This window comes from Notamacropus eugenii, chromosome 2, assembly GCF_028372415.1.
Source record: "Notamacropus eugenii isolate mMacEug1 chromosome 2, mMacEug1.pri_v2, whole genome shotgun sequence".
Classification (NCBI taxonomy): domain Eukaryota; kingdom Metazoa; phylum Chordata; class Mammalia; order Diprotodontia; family Macropodidae; genus Notamacropus; species Notamacropus eugenii.
This window is the reverse complement of record NC_092873.1, coordinates 197046339-197055995: the sequence shown is the minus strand read 5'-3', so window position 1 is coordinate 197055995 and position 9657 is coordinate 197046339. Positions and strand designations below refer to the sequence as shown.

Below are 9657 nucleotides of genomic sequence, written 5' to 3'. Positions count from 1 at the left end.
TGAGAATCGATATTGACACTTTCCCCTGCACAATTGAATGAGCTACTCTTTCTGACAAGCTTATGTCTGATCATCATTTCCACTGAAATTTTGAGTATTACTTTAGGGCAACCCTATTCTAATTCAATAATTATATTATTAAGTTCACTATGAACAGAGTATTCTTAAGAGATGTTAATGATTACAGGATTCAATATGCCTAAAGGTAGGGCAGGTAAAGCATCCCCAGAAACGTAATCCTAGAAGCCTAAATTGGGCAGAGAAAGAGGTTCCCCTCCTTTTCCATGATGTATGTTCATTTAGGGCCAATACATCACCCAATCATTCAATTAAATATGGCCAATGTCATCATAGCAACCAAAAGAGAAGACTAAGGGAAGAAGTTATAACTTTCTTCAGATGTTTGAAAGGCCATCATGTAGAGAAATTAGTATATTTGTTCCATAATATTCCACTGGCTGAAAGTTACAAGAAGATACCATTTAGTTCAGCACAAGAGTTTTCCAAAAGCCACTGAGTAACTAAATTTTCTATTTGACTTAGAGGTGAACTAGTCCAGATCATGTTAATCCCCTCTACAATATCAGTTGCCAACATGACTACCTATTTTGTACTTAAAGACCTTCCCTAATAGCTATCTTTCTACTTCTTTAGACATTCTATTTTATATAATTCATTATTTTGAGAAAAATTTTCTTTATGTTCAGTTGAGATCTGCTTCCCTGTATTTTCCACCCACTCATCCAGTTTTGTCAAAGAGACCAAGAAAGGCAAACATAATACTTCTTCTATATGACAATCTTGCAAATATTTGAAAAGAGCTATGGAATCAAGTGAAAAAATCAGGAAGCATTTATTAAGTGTTTACAATATGCCAGGTGATGAGATTAGCAATTGGAATAAAAATAAAAGAAAAGAAGAAAGTCAGTTCCAGTCCTCAATAACTTATATTTTAATGGAAGAAGAAAAGATATAAAAGGAAACTTAAAAGTAGAGGGGGGAGAATTTGAGAGAGGGAAAAAGACGATGTAGTAGCAAAAGAAGTCTGAAGAGTCTGGAGTGTAGTTCTTAGAGGACAGAAGGAGTGAACATTACTGGCCTGGGCTCTGTCTCAAAATAGAGATTCTAGGAACAACTGATTAACCAGAAGAAGGGGCTGCAGGGGTGGAGGGATCTTTCAATTTTAGATGACTGCTGGATATTGGTGATAAAGGCATCTTCCAAGATGAGAATTCTGGAACATATGGAGACAGAAGTCCTGAGTCCTCTAGAGGAATAACACAATAGGTTCCAACAAAATCTCTTCTAAACCCCAATTTTTCCAATTATCTCAATCAATAGTCATATGGACTCATTTTCAATCCTTTCAGAAGCCTAGTCATTTTTGCTTGAAAGCCCCAAATGAGTCAGTATTTCTTTTAAAATATGCTCCTTTGAAATGGACAAAATATTCTCTTGTCTGGACAACAAAGTACTGAGGTGGAATGCACCGAACTTCAATTACTGTGGCCTAAGTATGTAATCACTTTTTTGCTTGTTTTTCACATTGATGCATTAATTCGTATTGAACTTGTCATTGAGGCATTTTTTCACATGAATTATTGTTTAATTAGGACACTTACCTCCTCAATTTTGTAATCAGGAAGTTTTTGCTTACCTGTGTTCATTGTGTGAATATTTGTTCATTTGTTTGTATGTTTATTTATTTGTGTCTTTTAAACCACATTCAGGGTTTTACATTTTTTCCTTACCAAATTTCATTTTGTTAGCTTTGCTCTTGAATATTTCCCAATGGTTCATGAGACTGAGAGAGTGACTTAATAATTAACTATCATGACCTGAAGTCCATTTTAGTTCTTGCCATAACATTCCTGCACTGGGATGAGTGGTAGTAGGATATTCTCAAGAGTCTACTTCCTTATCTGGGCAGGTAGGTGGTGCAGTGGATAGAGCACCAATGCAGGAGTCAGGAGGACCTGAGTTCAAATCTCACCTCAGACACTTGACACTCACTAGCTGCGTGGCCTTGAGCAAATCACTTAACCCCAATTGCCTCATACTGGGTCATCTCCAGTCATCCTGATGAATATCTGGTCACTGGATTCAGATGGTTGTGGAGGAGAAGTGAGGCTGGTGACTTGTACAGCCCTCCCTCACTCAAAACAAAGTCATGTGAAAGTCATGTCATCATTTCTCTGATGGCACGGTCTTAGGCAGCGAAGGACGAACACACTTCCTTATTTGAAATACGATTGAATAAAATGCCAGTGAGGGCAAATTTGAGCCTCTCCTCCTCATCCTCTCTTCACAAATAGTAAGGACTAGGCTAGGTGGGGAAGGATGAAAAGACTGGTAACCTTTGTCCCACTTCATCCCCTCCAGTAATAAACAAAAACTTAATCTCTGTTTTGTACAAAGTTTGTGCCTGATAAACATTTTCTTATTGATTTTATTAAATTGACAAGAGAAGATCTGAAAGCCAAGTAGATAGTCTCTTTATATACTACTTCCTGATGCCATGACTGCCCCCTAGGTAGACTGTAAGCTCCTGATTGGCAAAGACTATTTCATTTCTTCTTTTATATCTGTAGTCCCTAGGGAGGTTCCTGGCAGTTAATAAATGCTTGACTTTTGAATAATTGATAGATAAATCTAACCTACACATATTAGTTCATATTTTAGCTGCCTGGTGATAAGTGAGAGATGTTTTAATGAATGTTTTGATAGTAGTTCAGAATCACTCTTTGTTAAAAAAAAAAAAAAGTTGTTTTGACCAGGTCAAGTACTATCACTATGGCTCATCCCATGTAACATGAAAATAATTTTAATAGCAACTAATATTGGAATAATATTGGTTGAAGACATTTTGCTTAAAAAATTATTAGCCTTACATAAAAGAACTGTAAGAAGGATATTCTTATTTAATAGCAGTGACTGTTAAGCCTTGAAAAGATCATTTTCTTTTTACCTTAAAGGGCTAACCTTCAACAATTATATAATCAAATGATGAGACAGAAAGAGAAAAGGAAGGAGAAAGGTGGGGGGGGAGGTTAGGATGGAAGGATGAAAAGGAGAGAGAGAGAGAGAGAAAATGGGGGCAAGGGAGGAGAAATCAATGTTCTACCAAATGAACAGCTGATTCTGGCAAGATTTCCCAGAGAAATATGACTATAGCTAAAATGCAATCCATGCAGAATTGATTTGTTGTGACTGACCTCATTGTATACCAATCTACTATAAACTGAAAGGGAATTACTTTAAAGAGGGGGTGGGCCCATCATGAAGCAAACTGTCAATCTAAACAAATATAAGTCTGTGTGTATATCTATGTTTTATTTCAGCTTGACTCCTATGCTTTTTCTTCTCTCATGCTATACCATGGGCATTATCTATTTGTTCAGTGATGATTCCACAATACTTTTCTCTGCTCAGTACTTCATTGTTGCCTTGTAGGTAAGGATATAGTTATGTTTTCTAAAGGAGTGCCCAATTGTCTAGCAGTCTTATGCAATTTTCACCTTAACTCCTTTGATGACAGGAATTTCTTTCACAGCCATCATTACAGAATAAAGGACTATAGGATATGCCAAATCTGTTTGTACCTTATTTTTAAAGTACATTATTCAGAAGTGACTTAATAGAAGGGAAGGTATACTCATTCATCTACTTTTCTTCTACACCTTTAAAATTATTGATCAAGCCCAGGGCTTTGCAAATTCAAAAAAGGGAAGGAAGGAAAATGCTTAGCTTCACCCCAAGTAGTAGTGAGATACTTATTGCTCAAAATATCCATATTTTCCATTAAGCAAAATAAAAAAAGATTCCTGTGGACCATCTTAGACATTGTAAGTACGACAACCATTGCTCAATTCCTTATTTTTGCCCATCTTAAATATTTGAAACTCTTTGCTGTCTTTGAAAGCAGGAGTGAGAAGAAGGTAAAACCCTCAAAGCTTCAATAAAGTGTGTCAAGTGACACAGTAAACAGATATTTGGTGAAAGGTAGAGTATCATCTGCCAAGTGACACTGAGAGCTTTCAGAGTCTTTGGCTGCATTCATGCAAGAGGAATCCTTGACGTGTGTAATAATTGACAAGCAGAGCCTTTCTTATGTCTTTTATTCTCTTTCTCTCCATCTGTCTATTCCCTACATTCTTAATCTACTCAGAAAACATTAAGAGGTAGTACAGAGCTCTCAGCCAGGTTTCACAGGGCCACATGGTTAGATAGGGGCATCAAGGGAGAGATCTCTGTTATTAAGTTCTAGCCTCTTCCAATAGGCTTTTTCTCAAATTGCTTTTGCACCTGTGTCCATTTGCAGGCCACTCTGATCAAAAGTGGTCATTCCTCATGTATAATTTATGCAATCAAAACTTTGTAACTATGTAAAAATGTTCCCCACTATCCTGTGTTCCCAAATATGGCCTCCAGAAATTGCCAGGAGTTATGGCTATGTGGTTTGCTCAGTGGTCATAAACTGAAGTACTAATGAAGCTTCCCAAATGACCCTAGAGAGAGTCATTTAATCAGGCACTGGTTTTAATTGGGATTGGCTGACAGGTGGCCCTAAACATTGAGAAACTTAAGACCAATCCTTCCCCCAACCCAAATGATCATGCGACTTGCTGTGAAATGAGCATGCAGAGATTTCAATAATGAATTTTTCACCCCTGATGAACAAAAGTAATGCTTTAGGAAAAGACAGGCATTGTTACTTAACATGTTTCAAAACCCAGCATTAGATTTAATAATTATGCAATTAGATCTGAATTGCTGAAATAAATGCTTCTGAAGCCTTGTGACTTGGAGAGTATGTTATCTCAAATGTGCACATGCCTTAGAGCAGTATAATGAAATTAGCCAATAGCAACAGGAAAAAATCCACCACATTTTCTTTTCATAAATTTCTGAGTTGGTATTGGGCCAGTAAGCTTTGGCTATAGATGGAAGGAAAAATAAAGTGGAGAGGGGAAGGGTTTTAGAAAATTTCACATTTCTTCATGCTGCCAAATACAGCTTGCTCACAAAGTATAATTCCATTTCTCATACATGAAAGTAAATTCTCCTCTGACTCTTGGAAAGCACCTCTCCCTTTCTACTAAAATATATCAATTTTATTTTCTTGTAGAAGTTTTCAAATTTACCTTAGATCCTTTTTAAAATGTTTGTTCTGGTAATCAAGTAGGTAAACTCCATCTGAAAACAGAAGAAGTAAGACACAGGCATGACTATAACACAACACACTGCATGATATTCAAAAGCCAACTTTCAAAATTAGGTAGAATCCAAGAGAGTTTACTGCCTGCTGAATAGATCATATCATGATCAAATAAGTGAGCACAACATTTTGTATGAGGTGAAATGAACACACTGTCTTAGAATCAGAAGTGGAAGTTTCCTTAGTAATTACCTATTCCAATCCCCCATATTTCATGAAAGAAGAAACTGAGCACAAGAAATGGGAAGTGATTTCCCCTTGAGCAGACAGAAAGTATGTTAACAGAACTCAGCTTTGGCACTCAATCTAGCAATCTCATTACTACATCACCTTGAGCCTAGCCCAGTCCTCCCTTCATCCTAGCACCTGTGTTGATTGATAGACAAGTCTTTTCCAACTCATACCTGAACAGTAATCTTACACAGAATTGAGATCTACCATTTGAAGTCACCTGTCATATCACCCCAGAGTCTTCTGCCTTCAGACTAATCATCCTAGATCCTTCAAATAATCCCCATATGGCAAGGGCATGCCATAACTATCTTCTTTACCTTTTTGTATATGTTACCATTTTTTCCAGTGTCCTTCCTAAAAGGTAGTGCCTAGAATTGAGTACATTATATGAGATGTCATCTGACAGTGGCAATGTGAAATGGGCCTATTACCACCCCTGTTTTGGACACTGAGAGTGAAGTATCAGTTGTTACTCTACATCCAAACCTGGATGACTAGAAGAATTTTGGTATCTTTGACATAAGTAAGAAAGATGAGATTTAGGGTAACAATAATGAGGTCTGTTTTTGCACAGGTTGAGTTAGAAATGTCTATATGATAAATAGGTGAAGATGGCCTCTAGTTAGTGGATAATGTGGTACAAGAATTCAGCAAAGAGATGAGGAACAGGTATGTAGATTTTGGAGATGCCTTTATAGAGACAGTACTTGGAACCCTGGGAATTCATGAGATCAGTAACTAGAACGAATGTTAATAGAGAATATGAGATGACCAAGGACACAGCCTCGGGTTTCACTCAGATAAACAAGGTGGGCATAGATGATAACTCAACAAAAGACAAAATGAAACTGAGCAGGCCTGGGTAGGCATATAGACGGAAAAATCAAGGAGAATGCAGTAGAACCTCGGTTTACAAATTTAATTCATTCTGAGATTCTGTTTGTCATGCAATTTGTACTCATTGCAAAGCAAATTTTCTCATAGGAAATAATACAAAGCCTGATGATCTCAAAATATTCATATAAAATAATTATTTTTAATTTTAAGAAAGTTTTTTGTCCCTAATGCACCTGAAATACAATAGCAATGATTAATATACAATATAAACCAAAAATAAAATAGATTAAACTGTACTTTACCTTTGAGAAGAGTTGTAGCTGAGGAGAGAGAAGAGGAGGAAGAAGGGTTTTTGCTTGGAAGGAGAATCTCCTTCTATGAGGACATCAGGGATTTCAACATCAGGAGTATTCTTTCTTATGCTGCTTTCATTAAAAGTAAGACTAACACTACTGCCTTCACTTATTTTTCATTTTTAAGAATCACTTTCATGTTTTGACTCACTGATTTTTTTCCTTACCTTCTCTTCTGGCTAGGATTCTATCTAACAGCAGTTGTTTTTGATGATTTTTTTAAAAATTTATTTCTTTTCAGTTTTCAACAATCCCTTCCATAAGTTTTAAATTTTCTCCCCCTCTTTCCTCCCTCCCTCCCCGAGATGACATGCAATCTTATATGGGTTCAAAAAAAAACATTGCCCTAGTTGAGTGTCATCCTTTCATGAGATGTTCAAGTCCAAACATAATGTTCATACTGCTGCGAACTTTTGTTTGCAAATTTTTTGTCTTCATCCAGAGAAACATATGTAAATCAGGTTGCTCATAAACAGAGGTTCTACTGTAGTGTTGTAGAAGTCTATGGAGGATAGAATATCTGGGAGGAAGTGTTGGTTAATAAGGCTAAATGTACAGAATGGTCAAGAAGGATGAGAACAGTATTTAACAATAAAGATTATTAATAAACTTTTTGAGAGCAGTTTCAGACAAGCAGAAAAGGAAGAGGTTGAAAAGTGAAGATGTAAATGAATGTAGATGGCTGTACAGAGAAGTTTGTTAAGGGAAACTGTTGTAATTGAGGATATAATCTTAAGGTTCAATTGAAATTGTTCTTTCTTTATTGCTTTAGGATCAAGGAAATCTGAATATTTTCATAGGTGGTAGGAAAGGACCTACTGGTTAAAGAGAGTCTGGAAATTAGAAAAGAATTGATGCTTAAAGGGATAAACTCCTTGAGAAAAGTAGAAGACATAAGACCAAGGGCACCGCAAGAAGAGGACTCAGACTTGGGAAGAAAGTTAAACTTATTAGCTACATTAAGATTTTTTTTTTCATCAGTACCAAGTCACTTTATTGGGATGTAAATAGTGGTAGTTTTTTGGTGCAGATTATGAAAAGGTCAGATAACCAAAATATGCATGCACTGAAAGACAGTAGGAGTCACGCCCACAGTTCCCAGGTGTGGGGGAAGCCAGGTGTGGCTTAGCTGTCATTATCACTGTCTCCTAGGGTGTGCTTATCAAAAAGATATTCCGCCATGCCAGAATCGGGGGCCCCCATTTTGCGCAGGTTGGTTACATGATCACCCAGTTGTTTGATGGACTTTACCTGTTCGTCCAGGTAGTGGGTTTCGATGGCATCACATAAATGGGGGTCATTCTTGTCAGTTGCCAGCTTGTGCAATTCCAGTAACGACTGATTGACATTTTTTTCCAGGTGCAGAGCACACTCCATTGCATTCAGCCTACTCTCCCAGTCATCTTGGTCGGGTTTCTTGGTGTCCTGCAGGAAGATGCGGCCGCCGTGCTGGTTCTGGAGCTTCATCAGCTTCTCAGCGTGCTCCCTCTCCTCGTGGGACTGGTGGAGGAAGTACTTGGCAAAGTTCTTCAGCGCTAAGTCATCTCAGGCAAAGTAGTAAGACATGGACAGGTAGACGTAGGAGGCGTAGAGCTCCAGGTTGATCTGGCGGTTGATGGCGGCTTCCGAGTCTTGGTGGTAGTTCTGCCGCATCTGAGAGGGGGACAAGGTGGTCATGGCGGCGGTGGAGGCTGGGGGCGGCTGCTGCGCGAAAGGGAGGACGGACGAAGTGTTGGGTAGCGGAGGTGAAGGTGGACAGGTGGCTAAGGGCGGCTCTGGCCGGGAATCGTTCAAGCGCTGTTGAAGCAGGAAACTGCAGCGACTCCCCTTCCCTGCGCTTCTGGCCCATTAAGATTTTGATACAAGGAAAGTGACTACATAGCAGATGGTATGACAAAAGCAGAGAGAGCAGGAGAGACTGGAGCTCGCAGTGATGATTTAAACCAGGTTTAGGTTTAACATCAGTGATACAGAACAAAAAAGGGCAGTAGGTGTGGTCAGGGAGATGAATTTCAGAGTACTGTTGTGGAGGTGTAACCATTGTTGAACATAATGAGATGTGATTATCCCTGTGGCTGGGATGGATGGAAAGTGCAGGTTATGAGAGTTGAATAGATTCATGAACCAGGAAGCAGGTCTTGTGCTTCATGGGTCATTAACATGTGTATTCAATTTTAAAGTCAAGGGCTGAGATGGAAAGAAGGGCTATAGGTCAAATACTAAAAAAAGAGGGCAAATGACCAACAGTCAGTAGACAACTGCCTGTGGGATTGGAATAGGGTATATTCTGAAGCAGGAGGCTCTTTGTTTGATGATGGCTTTCAGGTAGTCCCATAATTTTTAAATTGTCTCTCCTGGATCTATTCTCCAGGTCAGTTGTTTTTCCAATGAGATATTTCACATTATCTTCCATTTTTTCCTTCTTTTGGTTTTGTTTTGTGATTTCTTGGTCTCTCATAAAGTCATTAGTCTCCATCTATTCCATTCTAATTTTGAAAGAACTATTTTCTTCAGTGAGCTTTTGAATCTCCTTTTCCATTTGGCTAATTCTGCTTTTGAAAGCATTCTTCTCCTCATTGGCTTCTTGACCCTCTTTTGCCAATTGAGTTAGCCTGTTTTTCAAGGTGTTATTTTCTTCAGCATTTTTTTCGGTCTCCTTTAGCAGGGTGTTTACTTGTTTTTCATGCTTTGCTTGCATGTCACTCATTTCCCTTCCCAGTTTTTCCTTCACCTCTCTAACTTGATTCTTAAAATCCTTTTTGAGCTCTTCCATGGCCTGAGCCCATTGGGTGGGCTGGGATACAGAAGCCTTGACTTCTGTGTCTTTCCCTGATGGTAAGCATTGTTCTTCCTCATCAGAAAGGAAGGGAGGAAATGCCTGTTCACCAAGAAAGTAACCTTCTATAGTCTTATTTTTTTTCCCTTTTCTAGGCATTTTCCCAGCCAGTGACTTGACTTCTGAGTGTCCTCTCCACTCCCACCTCGCCTCCAGATCTGCCCAGCTAGCACTTGGGG

At 38.5% G+C, this 9657-nt stretch overlaps 1 pseudogene; it reads right to left on the bottom strand.

The window, feature by feature from the left end:
- Positions 1 to 7601: 7601 nt before the first annotated feature.
- On the bottom strand, positions 7602 to 8526 carry LOC140526678 (ferritin heavy chain-like; annotated as a pseudogene).
- Between the last annotated feature and the right edge of the window lie 1131 nt (positions 8527 to 9657).